The sequence below is a fragment of the Malurus melanocephalus genome, unplaced genomic scaffold (assembly GCF_030028575.1).
Source record: "Malurus melanocephalus ecotype Western Australia unplaced genomic scaffold, MMel_1.1 scaffold_26, whole genome shotgun sequence".
Classification (NCBI taxonomy): domain Eukaryota; kingdom Metazoa; phylum Chordata; class Aves; order Passeriformes; family Maluridae; genus Malurus; species Malurus melanocephalus.
This window is the reverse complement of record NW_026623258.1, coordinates 3939638-3958238: the sequence shown is the minus strand read 5'-3', so window position 1 is coordinate 3958238 and position 18601 is coordinate 3939638.

The following is an 18601-nucleotide window of genomic DNA, read 5'->3' as shown; positions in this document are numbered from 1 at the left end:
ATCTCAGCAGCCAATCAAGGAGGAATGAACCTAAGCATGTTATAACTCAGATTACCAATAAAAATGTCAGGCTGAAATCAGAAGTGGGTAGTTTTATAATCTTGAACTGAAAGTATTTTTTTAATTGCTTTCAAATGGGGAACTTAACAATATAATTAAATATATGTATAAAAAGCCCCAAAGTGCTACAATCTGCTTTACTATCTGACTTTGTCAAGCTGATTATTATTACAATAGGGGAAATGGTGGATTTGAATGTCTTTTCTCTGGCATTGCAATTTCCCAGCTGTTTTATAGGGATTGTATTAAAACTGGACAAAATGTACTCTGCTGCTTCAATAAAAAACCAGTTGAGCATTAAGAGTTAATACCAGCATTTTAAAATCATTAAAACCAGCCTATAGCTGTAGATTAGTGTGGGGTGAGATGTGTTATTTGAAGCAGGTGTGATCTGTCAGAAGCAGTGTTTTGGCATTTTACAACCAGTGGGGCTACATGCACAGCTGTAGACTGAAGAAAAATGGACCAGCGTGGGTACAATGGATGGCTTTGTATATACGCTGCTATTTTGCTAATGCACTTTTAGCATATATATAGATAAACAGTTCAAATATTGATTGGTATTTTGTGGTATTAATAGGYTCACTTTAATCTGGTTTAGTCTCTAAAGTATATTACATTGATCAGTGACCACTGATATATTTTCTTAGTGAGACTAAATTATGCTCTTACCCAAAGGATATGTCTGTAAACAAAAGTGGCTGGAGGAATAGTTTGATAGCGAAAGAGAGCTGARTATGTGTCAGTCAGGTGTAAACTGCTGGAAATAACCTGTTACTGTTTATGGGCCAGCTTGTACAGATTGCCTCAGAATAGAGTTGGTTGGGAGCCAGCGATCAAACACTTCCTTTGCTGGAAAATGCCAGTATGGGAAACAGAAGTATTTCATAGGAATGTGTCAGGTCTGGTGAAGTTTTGATGAAATACAAACAGGGTCCTGCTGGAAGYCTACCATGTTCCTGCCACCCTGCACAGGTTGTTGTTGGACCAGAAATTGYTTATTCTTCTAAGGCTCATGTTGATAGGGCTGTCCCAACCTCCACAGGTCCTGACCCTCCCTAGTGCTGGTGGGGCTGGGCAGTATGGAATCCTTGACTGAGGCGAAGAGGGTGATCCTCCAACAATTTTTTGATCATGAAAATTTCATAATATCWTCATTATGACAAAACAGAAATTTTTATATGGGTTTTCTTTTCCCATGTGGCATTTTTATATTTCTAATTTTCCAAAAGGCAAGGAGATTTGCAATTATATTTAGTAAAGGTATATCTTCCCAAGAAAAGGAAATTTCAACTAAATCTCATTTAGTTGATGGCACAGAAATGCTATTGAGGTCATATACATGGATTTCCCAAACTTTCATATAAGCTCCTACATATAAGGCTTTGATACCAACATGTTATTTGGGACAGGAACATGTAGTGGTCTTCCACAGCTTAAAGTATTAGACTACCTAATTTCATAGCAGAAAACTTCCTTGATATTATTGTTTACATGAATTTTATTTATTATACTACAGAATTAGGGGGAAATATTTTTTTGCTATGTGGTGGAAACAAAATATAATTGAAATATGTGAACTCTGTATGCTTAAGGAAATACTGAGTTAAACCACAGTAAAGACTGATAAGTAAATTTTAAGAACAAATGGATTTCCACGAGACTAACCGGTTATAGATAATATACAGATAATGCTCTTTCCTTTGCTGTAAATATGAGAGTCTGTTTTTCTTCCCATCTATACTGATTTTTTTTTTCCAATGTAATTCATTTTTCTGCAGTGAAGCTACTAGTGATTTACACCAGTGCAAATAAGAATCAGAATTGGGAGCGTAACTTTCAACCCAGCAGTGTCCATTTAACTGTCACAGTGGGCAAAGACATGAGCTCTCAGAGAAGGTTGTTTATCCTTATGGGAAGGGACAATAAAACCACAGGGGATTTCCCTTCTGGCGTGGGTGGAATTTTAAGGGATGGAAAAAGGTAATTTTTATTCTACACTTTAATTATCCAAGACCTTTGATGTTAGTTGTAGATATCAGTATAAATCTCAGGGGCATGAAGTTAATGGAATTACATTAAGGGTGAATTTTCCTCAAGGAGCAATTCACACACTCTGCTTTGCAAGTAAGAGTGCTATAGGTCAACAAGSCTTTGCTAATTATTACAGATTATGTGAAAGATGACTACTTAGACCACCAAAATATGCACTGTTCAATTACACATGTATAACCAAAAAGACAGTATTATTCTGAATCTTTCCTGTTGAACAAAATACTAGATTTTTTTTATTACTAGACTCCAGCCAGGAGCACTGGTATGTTAGCTGGAGGACTCAGAGTATAAAACAAGGTCTTAGGAGTTTAATCCCCATTTTTTCTACTTGAATCTTGTTTGGTTTTTTTTTGCATTCTCTGTTACTGGGATGTTCACACGATCCCTGGTGACTCCTGGGACACAAAATGTGYATCCTGTGCAGCCAAAGGAGCAAAGCCAGCACTGTCGCGTAATAAATAAAACTGTGGAAGATTAAATGTTATAACATCCTGAAGGGCAATAAGTGAAGTCAGGCTAAGGGAGAATGTATCCAGAAAGGCCTGTGAGGCAAGACCAAGGATTTTTAGTCCACATGATCACAGTGGGAGTGAGGGCATTATTTCCATCATCTCTGGTGGTAAAACAGAAGTGGGGAGAAACAAGGACAAAGAAATCAAGGAAGAGAGCTACCACCAACACTTTTCATGTCTCCAGTGTATGACAATGGCCATCGTTAGAAAGACAGCAGTGGTCACATGAGGTTATATGATATGATTGCAACCTCCCTTTCRGGAAGAGAAGCTATTCTGTGGCAAGGATTGGAAACTACTTTTGCTGAAGACTGGTCTCTATTTGGAAATCATCTGTGTCTGTGGGAGAGCCCTGCAGTTTGCTCTTATTGATGGTGYTATGTTAGAAATGAGTTAGAGGGAAAACTGCTCTTAAAAGGCAATGGCAAGAAAAATGTCTCTATTACATAGTGGCTCAGTCTGCAATAGAATTAATTTAAAGACCACCTATGCTTTAACATCATTAACACATAGTAACACATGAAGTTAACTATTTGTAAAATAGCATCCATTTCATGGTCCAGTTCACTCCCTTCTTGTGGGAAACCATGAAAGAAGAACAGGGTGAGCCTCTGGGGAACATGAAAAATTTCAATATAATTCCTTAAGGGAACATGATATTTCTCTGGCCCATAAACAAACCAGCTCATTAAAATGTGAGAATTGGTATAGCTGCAGGACTGCCATAGGATCCAAAATCCAAACCCCCTCCATGATTCTGCATCCCATCAGTACAACAGAAGGTAAGTCTGGGGCTACAGTGAATCTTGTGCTTCCTAATCCATAACCTGATGCTTTTGCAGGTCTCACTCTGAAAGACGTTAGGCAGAAAGTCAACAACGGGTGGCAGATAATTGAAAATTATAAGGTCTCAGATAAAGTAATGTGATGAGATCTGGATCTCAAGGATGACACAGATATACTCAAGATAGAGAAATTTAAATACAGTGAGAGATGGTTTAAAAATGAATAAAGAGATTTCTCAAGAAAAGTTCAAAGAATTTAATTTATTTTCTCTATGACAGAAAAAAAATAAAAAAGCAGTGTACATCTGTCACTACAACGTGACATGGGTTACTCTTGTTCCTTTTTCCTGACAAGCGGGTATATCAGGTCATAAGTCCATGGACAATGACAGATTTTGAGTCCAGGCCAACAGTGATGGCAATGTCAAGCTGAGGACAGATACTGCCTCGCCTCTCTTTGCTAGCATTTTATTTCCAACCAGCACCGTCAGCTGCTAAGCAACAGCTCTGCCCTATTTCTCATTTTGCATTACTCTGCATCAGAAACCTGATTCTAGTCACTGCTGCAACTCCTCCACATGTTTTTTGTTCCTATGGACATGAGCTTGGTCAAAAGTTTGCTGAAAGCATGAAAAAGGTATTTTTACTTTTCTGTTGAGTTCTGCCCCTCTGGGGCAGCAGAGTGGGAGGGAAGAGGGTCTACCCACACCCCTACATTCTCACACTCACACATCATGAAGGCCATGAAGCCGGGTTGGAATGGGCAGAGGATTGTGTCAGTGTCAGCCTTTCATTTCCAATTGAAGATGCAATATGTGTGTCTGTGCTACTGAGGTCAGTGTGGTCCTCTGTAATGAGATGTAAGCTTACAGGAGTGCTAATTGTCCCAGCAAAGTTCTGAAAAAARAACCAAAAAAACCCACGTGGTAGCGAGTGTAAATAAAATATCTCAGTTTCCTTCAATTAATATTACTTGCATTGCACTTGAAATGTATACAGTGCTACATGAAGAAAAGCAYATACCACTAGTGTGAGCAACAACATCCAGCTCTGTACGAAGCGGGAAACACATTTTTTGCACATATGAGGTTTGACTTAAACAAGTGGCACTTTGGGCAGCTGCTAAGTTTCATTTTGAACTGGCATTTGCAGACATCTTATCACATCCAGACTGAGGCAGAAATTGCACAAAGATGTGAATGGCCATTGTCCATCTGAAAGCTATTCCTGTATTCTCAGTAGAGCAGTTGCTATTTGAACTGGGGAAACACCCCCTCTCTCTGTTATGTTGTTTCATCCTCCCATGAACAGCAGTTTTGCTTTCTTGCAGTGAAACCCTCTTATGAAATGCCTGTGCTCAGGCAGCAAGGGCTGGGGCGTGGGGGCACCCACTCCCTACCTGCCATCTTCTCCAGCATGAGACTGACAATCTCAGAAAGCATCATCACCTGCAGTGCAGCAGAAAGATAACCTACCAAACTTGGTTAAATGGCTGCATGAGAYACAGGTGTGTACCTATGTATATGTATAAAGTTCTCTTGACAAAGAAATGGCAAACTGCAGCTGGGCAGAACAACAATTCTGGCCTTCCTTTACATTTCTTGCTGAAATTTAACCAGCAAGAAAACCAACTGCTTCACTGAGCAGCCAAGAAGSAGAAGCTCTGGACTGTGTTTTGTTTGTGATGGACTTTCAGGCATGCAACTTCCCTGAGACCCAATTGCTGTGTCAATAAAACAGACCAGTGAAAGATATCTCCCCAGGTGAAGATGAATAAATAGTTGAAAGAGCACTGAGGTACTCAGCTGAAAGGTACCTGATACTGTCAGATAATTGTTATATTCGTTATTCATTGATAAATAGCTATTTCGACAGTCCTTGAGAAAATATGAACATTTGAAAAGAGGCCAATAATATTCTTTACAGGAAAAGCAATGACCATAAATTTGAAAATGCTTTATATAGCTTACATCTGAAGAATGAAAATATATCTGTAGATTAAATTACTACATTTGTAGAGAATAAAAATAGGATATAGTAATAATCCCCCTTTGAGTAAAGCAGGCAAAAGAAAAAAAAAAAAAACCAAAACAGCTGCTATGCAAAGTTTCTAGATGCAGAGTTCAATAAAACCTTGATGTATGTAAGATGTATAAGCAGAACTGAGCTTGGATATATTAATCTCCAAAACCCTTTATTTTGCAGCCAAAATATGCCTACATGGAGTAGATTAAAAATATTTATACAAGGCAAAATTCCAAGGCTAGTGAACATCCTGTTGCCAAAGACATTTTGTGGACAATATATCATTTTACCACATACAGTAGTTACTGCTTTCACAGTGAAAGACTATGATAACATAGATATATACACATGAAATTCAGAAATTATGTTTGTGCCCACAAGTTGACTGAAGTGTCTCATATGGCCATGCAGGAGACCAAACCCTCCAAGTGACTGCAGATGCCCTCTTTTCAGCTGTGAATAATTGTTTGAACTCCAGGAAAAAGCTGTGTAAGTAAAAAACCCCACATTGTTTAGACGTGATGGATGTCTTTGGTTGCTAGCTATAGAATTGGAGTGAATTGCCTGGCTGCACCACAGATTTTCTAYGTGAGGCAAGGCAGTGCTTTAAGACTTTCACATCACCTTTAGAAACATTACTGACATGACCAGCCAGAATTAAAGCCTCCTATKCCCTTCACTGGTGGGCCACAGAAACCTGTCCAGAAACACAAATCAAGGAGGATAAGAGTGGGTCAGGCCAAACATCCACACTGTCCAGAGTCCCATATGTCATAGCTGGCTTTGAATTGTTTCTATGCCATGAGTGTGCCTGATCTCCCTCAACCAGCTCCTGCAYCCCAAGGCAATGAGTTATGAGATTTTATTTTGTACTATTACATAGCACCACATTTCTTTCAAGTCTGCCATGGGTTTATCTCATTTGGTAAAATCCCCTCTTGAAAAAAAGGAGGCAATGACCATCTGCTTCCATTTCAACTTCTTTGAGGAATATAACTGTACATATTTCTACAGGATCTTCCTCAGGCTGACAACTGTAAGCCAAATTTCATGTTTCTTTGATGAAAGTAGTTCCACTTCCGTGCTCATCTTTATCTTCCTTYTCTCTCTTTCACTAAGTTGCTATAACTTTTTAGAGGTGAGGGCATCAGGACACAATGATAAAACTGCACATAAACCAAAGATTTATATCACAAAATAATGTAAATTTTTGGTGTGTGGTTTTTTTTCCTCTTACTTTTTTCTTTTTTTTTTTTTTTTTTTTTTTTATTTTCTTCCAGAAACACCTTCTATTTTATACTTTGGTATAGGCCTATATAGGCTCAACCTCCCTCTGCTGGCTCCTGTCTTCTTTGGCTACAGAGAGAACTCAGGGAAACTGCGATCCTTAAATATATGCACCATAAGCACTCCAAGTTAAATTTCTAAAATGAGGAGGAATTAATCCAGACTTGCTTCTTGGTTTGTTTTGCTCAAAAAACCCAAAAAACATTGTGAAAATTAATCTGAGAGACACACAAAGAGTATTGCCATAGAACATGTCAAATATGATTACTTACATTAATTAGCAATACCCAAACTTAGTTAATTTAAAGAAGTGTGATTATCTCTAGTTGTGACAAAATAATCCTGTTGTTCTATCAATTTTCTTGAGAAAAATAGTAATAAGATACATGGAAAACACTAACATTAGATGGAGATGTTAAACATGCTGCAAAACCAAGTTATCTTAACATTCTGCATAACAAAAATGTCTGAAAGAAAAATGAAACAAATGACAATAAAAACTGTCCTTTCTGGACGATGCTAGGAGCATAAACAAAAAACTGCTTTTGCAGGGCAYTAAATGAAACAGTTTTTATCCTGGCACAATGTTATAAATGACAAAGTTAACATCATTTTTGTGTTTTCACAGCACATTTCTTAAAACAGTTTATTGCTCTTGGTTTTGATGTTTGCTTTAAGTTTTGTAAAGAGGTTAGAGTGCTATGAAAAGAATGTAAGAAAATTCCACTTCTTGGATACTTTTCCATATGAAAAGGGAATATTTCTTAGATTAAAAAAACAAATAATAATTCTTTCATATTTCATTTTGAACACATTGGTTAGATAAAATTAAATATATATGCAGAATGTGAATTTTGGACAATTTGAAAAATGGCTTAAGAAGTCATTTTAATACAAAGAAATTTAAATATAAAAATTTTCATTTCGAAGTGTGTATTTTCTTCATATTGCTTAGAATTTTCAACACAGAATTGCAAAAACCAATTTGTTGTCCAACCACTTGCACTTTGTCAGGATTTATTTATTTGTTTGCTTTTTTTTTATTGTCATTTGTTTGCTTTAAAACTCTTGGGCAAGCAGCTGTAATTTGCTCTAATTATAATGCTCCACTGTACAATAATTAGTCCCATTTTTTAACTCTACACATTCTGAACATGAGCCTCATCTTAAAGAAACCTAAGCTAAAAAAACTGAATTAAAGAAATGATTATTAGGGACTATACTGTGTTGTCACACAGAATAATAAACTAGCTAAATAAACTCAATAGAGCCAATATCTCAAATTATTTAAGCTGTTTCATGGTACACATCAGTGTCAATTTTTTTAGATGACTGCACAGTCCAAGACCACTTAATTCACAGTGAARGAAGGCTGGACTCTGCTTTTTATCTACCAAGTTTTCAAGCAGAAACAAATACACAGGCCTCCCAAAGCCTAAACCAGAAGCAATAAAGTACCAAAGAAATGATGGGAACTTCACCATTCCAAAACAAAGCTGCTATTGGCAGTTCCATTCCAGGACATTCTGTTTTGATTTTTCTATGTCATCTTCTTCTCAACGGTTTTTCTTAGGTAAAGGCCTTTAAACCATTGTGGAAATGTAAGCGAGGACATTTCAGCCAAATGGTTTAGGATGGTTCAGAGCATTCTGAACTCAGCGCCACTGGGGTGTCACCCTCATGTAGGAGTGCAAGAATCATGTGTTTGCAAAAGCRATGTCCTGCACTATGCTTGAGGCATCAGGTATTTTCCTGCTCCCAGACTTTAGGCATCCTCCACACAGGCAAGGCCTGATCCCACAGACRCAGATGTTGATTTGTAGGTCTTGTAGTCACAAAGTCACTTTGACGCAAAGTTGTTCAAATGCATGAAGTCAGAGGCATGGAAGTGTAACACAGAATTAAAAGTAGTCTCCCTTTTTATTTTCCATACAMCTCTTTTCTTTTTCTTTAGCCACACGTTGTAGCAAATACTTGTTTACTTCTGCATTTCCCAAGACTTTTTCTCCCCTGCTATTGTTTYGTAATGACACTTTTCTGTAGTAGTGGTAAAAAGATTTTGAATGCAGCACATATTAAGGCTGTTGTTGATTGAAAATTACTTCAAGATATATTTGAATTGCTTTTGGTTTTKTTTTACCTCCTTTTGCACTCTATATCCTATTAGAAAAACACTTGGTCTGCCTTTTTTTTTTAAATTTTAAATAAAGCAAGCCCATTCTTTTCCAATCTGGCAAATAAAACTTAATAAAATGATATTCTTTGATCTCTACCTAATAAAGAACTGTATATTGTTAAATGAAGTGGAACTGCAGCTACACAGTTTGCTGTGGACACAAACTCCTGGAATCAATTATCTATAGATTTTAGAGGAGCACAGAATTTACAGACTTTTCAAATGGGAACTGATGGTGAGCTGAAGAAAAAACACAGATGTTTCATAGTGGTGCAATGGCAAGAAAGAGATCAATAAAACACTATGAAGGAGAATTTTTAAGGAAATAATATTTCCAGATTTATATGTAATATTTCATTGGGCACCACTGGAGGAAATAATTTAATTATTCACAGAGATAAATCTGTACATCTTTTAAAATGGCTACTGGATAGTATGGAAATTTAATTGCAGTTTTAATAYACCTAAGTATTAAGTAACTTTTATATGTATCACATAGTGTTAATAAAGTGGTGATATAATGTCCAGTCACCACACAGCAGGAAGAGTGCAYTGCTAGAAAATGTAACCACCAAGGGTGAGGGAAACTGCCACTATCACAGCTGCTGCCAGAACCATGTCTTTTGTGCTTTGCTGGACATTCAAAATGCACTGCTTACCACAGTGAAGAAAATGCTTGTAGGTTTTCTAAATTTGACAACTGCTCTGAGCAAAAGGTTTATAAATGGAGATCCAACTATGTAACCATTTGGTGCCAGACACATTCATATCCRCAGCCAGGAATTGTTCTCTGAGCCTGGAAGACTGGACATAGATTTGCACAGGCTTCCTTTGCAGAAAGAAAGGGTCTCCAGAGGAAGATTCTACCTCTCCAGTGATTGTAAAAAAAGCACAGAAGGTTGACTCAGATGCTGACACTTATGCTGTARATACCCACAGCAGGCCAAGCAAGTCTCACGGGTGCCTCTGTGGGTGATCCAAGCCAGCTGAACAGCTAATTCAGCTCCAAATCAGCAGCACTAGTTGAGGCTGCACACTGAATCTGCATCTGCTTCACTTGAAGTTGGTATAAGTGTCAGGCAGGATGGATTGGTAACTTACCTCCAAGCCCTACCAGGTGCATCCCTGGGATATATGGAGAAGGCACTGTAAYAAGTCCTAGAGCTTTGATAAACATAACATACCTGAATTATATGCTTAAAAAAAACCAAAACCTAATCAGCAGCAAASATCTATTTACGTTTCAGCTTAACCTCTAATTCTGTCATTGCTGATAAATTTCCTTTGGAATTTTGGCTTAAAGCAATGCTGCTCTTTGGTAAGGCATGCAAAGTGACAGAGACAAAACACGAAACAAGTCATGCAGGTTCATGCAACTGGCAGAAAGCTAAAATCAGGAGCTGATAGGAAGAAACATCACTGCTGCTCATAGAGTTTAGTGTGGAGGAAAGCAAAACAAATAAAASATTTATCAAGGAAAGGATAACCGAGCTGAATTTTGGACAATGAGTCAGAAGGATGTTTTTAGCTATCTCACTTCCAAGGTTCTGTAGGGAAGTCAAGGGTTTTTTTTTCTACTTATCCTTTTCTTCTGCTTCCTTTTGCTAGCTATTAATCTTTACATTTTTAGATACAAAAACAAAGGTGAAGACCTTTTCCATTGATGGATTTGCTGTCCTCCGTGCTCTGAATTAAAAATGTGGCTGCTGTCTGATACCTGCTGTCCTATGTTATTTTGATTTTAGTCTTACATCTTCATCTTTACACATAAATATTTCAGATTACTCTTGCTCAAAGAGTTAAATTTAGAAAAACTACAAGAGTACCATRAGGCAGGAACAAAAAGAAAACACTAAGTACTTCATTCTAGTTGTGATAACTTTCTACCTGTAATGCACACCTCTTAGAACTGGGAAGGTCTACTTCCAGCTGTTACCTTTCCCATGTCACCCTAAAWTCCAAGAGATAGGAGTCTTGCAGTCATTAATTATTGAGCTAATAGATAATGTAACTGCAGCTCTGGCCCTGACCAYGAGACCTTTATGCCATCCCAGGCAATCATCATATGCTCTCCCTCACAGAGTGCAGGCTGCTGCAAAAGTTGTGTGTAACTGTGAAAACATGAAAACACCACAGCTCTGTCTGTGGTGATCCACCAAACAAGCAACTTCTGTACGTTTAAGTGTAACTAAAATGAAKGATTTGTAATTCTTTCAGCTGGTACAGATAAATTAATGAATTCAGACGCTTACAGGGCCAGACAGCTCTAGGAACCAATGTGTTCTCTGCATTTGAATAGATTTCAGGTTGTTGYCTGGGCACTCCTGCTAAGGCAGTGGAAGCAGCAATTAGCAGGAGTGGAAAAATCAGAATGATATTTAAAGCCATGGCTCCTGTTTACAGCCTAAGCATGTGCCAAGCACAGCTGCACTCAACATTTATCAGCAAAAAAGAGGCCTCCAGCTGTCTTGTTGACAGGTACTAACCTTGCATTGCTCTGCCACAATAATAGATTGCACTTATCAAAATTAAAGTATTCTGTTATACCCCTGTAGCCACCCACCCTTTCTGCCCTTTACTCATCAGTATTTACAAACACATTCAGTAATTCAGAGCTCACAAAACTGGGCAAACAATAACACTAGATATCACTRTTTCTTTTAAGATCTTCCTTACAGATCCCTGGTTCAAACATATTCCTGACCTAACCATGCCCTCCTCTTCTGGAAATGGGATGGTATTTGAAAATATYGTGGTACTATGAAAGCCTGTGGAGCTGAGAACGGGGACATTTAAGCTGAAGTGTTTGATCTTTGCACTCAGAGTTAAGCATCATTTAGACAGCCAAGTGGCTTAATTTTCAGAAGGGCAGACTGACTGAAAATGTGCTGGGTAATTAACATCCCAACAGTCCATTTAAGTAACTTAATAATGTTATCCCTGATTTACTGAGTAGGCCTCTGGCTCACAAATCAATAGCACAGCCAGGAGGAGATCCCAGAGCACGAAACTCTCCCTCCAGCCCTTCTCTTCATTAAGCAGTGAGTCAAGTTTAAACCTCTACAGATATTTTGTGGATAGAACGGGTAACCTCCCGCAGCAGGTGARGTCAAAACACAGGCATGCCCTCACCAGGGACTTCCTAAGTAATATCAGATCTGCCCACACCTTCGTTCCCTGAGCAACTTCCCAGGTTTTGACTGTCTCACAGAGAGAGTAAAATCAGCCTCAACCCAGTAGTGGCAGTAACATGAGCTCCCYCCAGGGCCAAAATTTTTGATCACACACTCAGAAATATCTATGTGAACAATCCCCCTTTTAATGTTATTTCTGTATAAATTATGCACTGTTCCTTTCCAGCCAACATATTTTTTTATCAGCAAAAGTTATTTGGTAAGGTTTTTGTTTTCATACTGAGTTTTGATTAAAGAGGAGGAAAAAAAGAGCTTCATTTCATTTTCACAGTATCTCTCAGCAGAGCAAACACTCCTGTTTCTACTGTGGGATTTTGTTTTCTCTACAGTATGTCTTGACAAATAGCCCTCTCTGATTACTGTGCTTGCACAAGATTTCATTATGGTTTTGATAACATGCCACAATCTTTAAGTTTCTGTTTGATATAAAGAGTCTGTCCCTGAACAGTAATCATGAGAGAGTGGGGAATATTGAGTGTTAGAGTTTCCATATTTTATGAGCTGCCAAAATAAATGATTTAGGGCAGCGAAGCCTATATTAGTAGCAGATCTCCAGCTTCACGAAGGCAAAATACAGTGCTGACGAGTAGGCCAGTTTGTGGGAACTTATTTTTAGTTCCATTGTTATGACTTCAGTCTTCAGAGCCCAGATTCCCAGGTGGTATGAGTTGATCTGGTTGCATTGTCTTCTGTGCAACTGTGAGTTCTCCACTAGTTTATGATYCTCTCCATAGCCCATGTCTGTCCAAGCATCTGGTGCTGATGAGACAAGTCTCTTCCGGACATATCCAAAATTTTCATTTTGCCACTGCCCAACACGAGCAGTGTTTTGATTATTTGCAGTGCTTCTTGGGGTCTTTCTGATCCCTGCTGTATCTGTATCTGACTGCAGGAGTTGTATCAGTCAAAGGGGAGTGAAGTTAGTTTTAAACTTTGGCTGGCTGCAAAAGAGGAGTAATACACCAGAGATCAAAGGGAAATATTTTCCAAGGATCTCATCCAAGGGAACTCCTCTTGGATGAAAATATTCCAAGGGCCACACAGACTGAAAAAAGTCTCTCCAGAGGCCAGAACTGCCCATTTTCAGAATCTCTGTGTTAACAACTTCCAATTCTCTGTTTGAGCAAACTTCTCTGGTGGTTCCTGTTTCACTGTGTTGTTTATTATCTGTCTACTTGGGAAATCTTATGTAGGTAATGTTTCCCACCACATTAATTTTATCTTACATGTATCCTAAAAAGTAACACTGAACTGCTCTCAAGGCTATGGGAAGTTGTGTTTCTGGGAAGTTACTGATTTAGGGTAAAAGTCTTGGTGACATTTGTCCYGTCAGTGGAGTTTCACTAGAAGTGTATTGAAATTATATCACCTCAGCAGACTGTCACAGGTTTTGGTTTCTTTTTCCCTTAACAGAGAATTTCAATGCATCTATAATCAAAGAAAAGGACAGTGTAGTTGTAGTCATGCCCAAATTCTGTATAAAATGGGATTGAGTCAGTATATTGGACCGAAATTCCAGACTGTGGCCAGAATATGTACTCTGCTCTCTTCTCTCACAAACCAGCACGCCTGAWGGACTTCAGTTTGCTGAAATCATTCCCAATTAGTCATGGTGATTCCCATTCTTCGAGTACTGAACTGATGAGTAAAGACCTTGCTCAGAATCTACATAGGGAGGAGGAAAGAAGGAAGGAAGGAGAATCTACCAAGCTGCAGCACTTTGCTTTTGTCCTTTGTTAAATCGTCTGCCACTTCTGCACTTCTGAGAGTAGTTTGGTCCCACTGCCTTTACAATTGTCTTTCAAACAGTTGTAGGCTGCTGTTAAATCACCCCTTTGCCTCCACATCACTGCTGAAAGGCAGGGCAACTTCATCTGGCCTTTCTCTGGCCACACTCTTCCTAATGTGACCCATTATTCAGTTTCCTGTGCTTGTGATCAGAGAGCCCTGGTGCCCATTAGTCTGGTATACCCTTCATGTCAGACATCCTTCTCAAAAAGTCTGCTGTTCAGAAAATTTACCCACTGACTTGTGCTTGCCACAGGTACAAACCTTTGYATTTATCCTGGCTGAATTTTGTGAGACTTCTGTTAGTTTAATCTTCAAGTTTGTCAGGGTCCCTTTGGCTTGAAACTCTAGTTGCAGAATTTATCAAACCCTGACTGTTCTGCTTAATTAAGTATTGTCCACACATTGGACAAGGGTGGTTTCTGTCTCATTATCCAGGTCATGGCAAAAGATAATGAAGAGCACCAGTCCTACAATCAGCTCCCAGGCTGCTCTACTTGTTGCTGGCTGCCAATTTGATATTGAGACACTAATTAGAATGAGGTGCCTTGGCCAGTGTTCAACCCATCTTGAAGACAGTTTGTCTAGCCTGTATTTCCTCAGCCTACACATGAAAATACTGTGTGGGATGGTGTCAACAGTTTTACAGAAGTCAGAGTGTATTACATGTTATCTGCACAGACACTCATTTCTTCATCAGAAGCACTTGGGCTGGTGGTGTGTGATCTGCTGATGTTGACTGTTCCTGATTACCTTCCTGTCCTCCACGCTTGTGAAGCAATAATGCTAATGTGCYGGTGGTGCTGGAGAGGATGGAAAGCTCCTCTGATGGAACAGACGATACACCAAAATATTTTACCACTCAGTGCAAATGACTGTGCATTAAACCAGTGCTGGTTTTGGCAGCACCAAAAAATTTATCTCCTGAGACTCTTCTTCTCCTTWGCAGAGCTTCATGGCAGCTGGAGGTTTTGTGTGTCTTGACTTGGAAAGCACATAAGTATGTAGGGATATAAGAATATTTACAACTATGTACAAATATAGTTTTAGCAAATATAGTTTGTTCTTGGCACCAAATTAAACTGTCTTTTACAATACCTGGTCTTTCCTGTATCATGCCCTTTATTCCTTTCTGTTTGTCATGCTTCTTGATAAACTATTTAAAATATTATTATTAAGTATCACTCCTGGACACAAGTCAGGATGAATAGCTCATTTCACATCTCCCACAGTTGTTGTTTTAGGGTTTCCATAAACTCAGCTAGACATCAATGTATCAGTTACATTTGGGCCATATGTTCAAGACTTTCTTTAAAGCATTAGGAATAGCATCTCATATTTTATGCTGCTCAGTATGTTATAATGCAATGTAAAAAAATAAATATGAAAGACAAAATKAAAAGGATTTTGGATTTGGTCAGACTGAAACCTTTCAATTGACCCCAAATTAATTTCATCTCGCAATTTCCCTTCAGAGAATTTTGAAATTTTCTAGTGGGGAAAAAAGCCAAGGTTTTAAATCCTTTGTGAAAAAGATTTTCATTCCCYGCAGAGCTGTAAAACTCAAGTAACAAACATGTACATGTTTTATCCCCTCCTAAATYACATGTCAGCTTCCTGCAGGCGAATGCCAGCAGTTCCTGTCAAAGGTATAAGGTATAAAACTGTTCTAGTAGGAGCTGAGCTTCAGAGACTTCCTGGCTAACATGGGGATTGTAAAAAAATCCAAAATAGATTGGGAAGGAAGGCTGCATTCATGTGAAACATGCTCCAAGATCAGAGGTGATTTTTAAAGGGTCAGGATCCTCTGATTTGTTAGATTGGCCTTAGGCTTTTCTTTGGAGAGATACAGCTTGAAGAAGAGGGTGTTAAGGTAATAAAAATTACTCCAGTTACAGGATTCTTCAGCTGGAACTTTCTGAGAACTTTGACAAGAAATATGTGTCCTCCCTGGAGCTCACACAAGAACTATGAGTGGATAATGGATAAAGTGAGAAATGATCATTTTTCAGGGAAAGAATCCAAGTCATTTCAGAGAAGAAGTTGAAGCCACAATGAYAATAAATAATTAAATGATATTTGGTTATCTGTGCCCAGCTGTCCGAGAATGTCCCAAGTTTAGATGAGCGTAAGTCAGATGTGCAGAATGAAGAACATTTGCTTTAGAATTTGTCCTTAAAATCGACAGAGATACTCTTAAAGTAAGAAAATGAAGGTTGTATTCAGTGTTTCACACAGTCACAGCAGATGCAAATAATAACTTAACAGTACCCTGTCTGGTATATCTTCTGGCTAATGATGGATTTTTTTTTTCTACAGATTGCCTCTTATTATTTTGATTTTGAGGAGTTAAAAGTTCCAAAGAAGTGTATGCAATGATGAATAYTGTTTTGAGGACTATTTAATAAATAATCTATAAAATATTTTATCAGTGAGGAAGCTTTTCTGATCTTAATCCTAAGGACTTTTTTAGTCTAAAATATAGCATCTGCAGAAAATATAAACTAATTTTGTCTGATACTTTAAATCCTCTGTAACTTTTTTTTTTTTTTTTAACCTGTAGACCTGGATTTGCATTCATTTCATCTGACATATTCAAATGTTCAGCCTGGGTACCAAAGGTAAAGTAAGTTACAAATATTGGGTGTGGAATAAGATCATTCATGGGTGAAGTGGTTGATCTTCCAGAAATCCACACCCTGACTTACCTCACTGCAGATTCACAAGGGACTTSAGCCCATTTCTGTGAGAAATTAATGGAAGCCACTGAAATCAAAGAAAGAAATCAAATGACTCCTGCTTAACTCAGTCAAAAGATATTTTAATTAAATGATATAACTTTCCTTTATGCATATCTTATGTTTAATAATATTTAATAWTTAATATTGAATAGCAATCACATTAGTGTTTTTTTAATCTACACTTCTATACACATTTTTTCTCTGGGAGGGTATTCCTTTTCTTCACCTAGATTCTTGAGTAATCTTGTAGACTTTGTGTCCCCAGCACAAGGGACTGTAAGCCTGATTAACCTCCAGCCCTTGCTGGTTTGCTGCTGTTTGACAGTGCAATCCTGATACTAACATCCATTTGTTTTAAATCAGGTACATGAAGCAGAGGACACGGATACAGGTAAGTCCTGGAGCTGCATTAATGAAACAATCTTTTCCAGAACTGCTGAATTTTTTTGAGCAGCAAAACTATACAATCTGCAGAGTTGCAGAAGGRTGGGTCTCACACTATGAAATTAGCAACAGTGTTAATAGTTTGATAGGAATAAACTGAAAGATACAATTAATTATTGATAAAAAAAAACATCATAAATCTACAGAAAGCAGTGTTGATAACACCTACAAGATCAAATAATATCTACTCCTCAAACCTGCAATGCAAGTTTAGGTCCTTTTCTTATTGCCAGTAATTTGTCATTTGGTAATCTTCAAATAAAGGCAAGATTACATGGAATCTAGTTTGAATAGTAGCTATGGCTTGTAGGTGGTCACGGCCATCAAGGCTGTTTAGGAAAATGTTCAGCAGTCAGCAAATGTAAGGTCTGAACATGAAGATCTTCATGGCCAATTAAAATACACAGCTGTCTCATTTAATTTCAACATAATCAMGGGAAAAGATTATTATCTTCCCAACTGAGGTGTTTTTAACATGTTTTGGACACACGCAGTATTTCCAATTAATTTTAGGCTTATGTTATATCTAATCTACATCATCTTTCACAGGTTTCTGTCAGAATTGTTGAATTCTTGGTTAATTATCAACATTTGTATGGTTTTCTTCCCCATGTTATGAGTTTTTTTTCTTTTTCAGTTTTCTTGTCTTTTATTCTATCAAGTCTCTAAACATTCTCTGTCCTTAAAAAATTGCACATCTTCCCAAATAACCCCTGGAGTGCATACCCATTTTAACAGTGTGAGAAAACCCATTGACATTTAAGTGCCTTTCTTGTTCTCAGCAGGACATGTGCTTTACAATGGTGCTGAACTGGGGTTTTCGTGCTAATCTCTAGACAAATCCTTCTTCTTGGAGCCTGCTGTGCTGGAAAAAGATATTTCTGCCACTAAGTGCGCCCTCCTTCTGGAACCTTGGCTCTGGCCAAAGGTTCTCCTCTCTGTTTAGAGAGCTGATATCACTGTCCCAACATTAGGCAGTGCCTGGAGGAAGGGTCCAGCCCAACACCAAATTCTGTTGAAGCTGATGGTGGCAACACCTCCACCACAGCCACTGCATAGACAGGCGCTGCCTGTCTATGTCCCAGGATAGAGGTGAAACTGGGAAAAGGCCCGAACACTTACAGAGCTCAATATAAAAGTGATTTAAGCTACAGTGTGTGGTGTGCCAGGAAACACTTCATTATGATTGTAGGTGTTACCAAAGAGCACTAGTGTGTTTAGCATTTTAGATTTTCTACCCTATAACACATGACTCGAGGTTTATGCTGCACATGTTTAAGTCAGAAAAGGTGTTATAAGTAGGAAAATGGGGAAGGAATTGAAGAACAAACAGATTGCTTGTTGTGTTTGAGTTCATAAATAGCTACCCCAAAGTAATATCTTTCTAGAAATTAAATCAGAAAAACATTATTTGCTTCTCTGAGCGAACAAAGCAAAAGTGATTCATTCAGCATGACTGAAACATCAGAAATCTGCAGGACAGTCAGCAAACATCTTGCTCCTATAYACTCAGTATCACACAGCCACTGGCAGA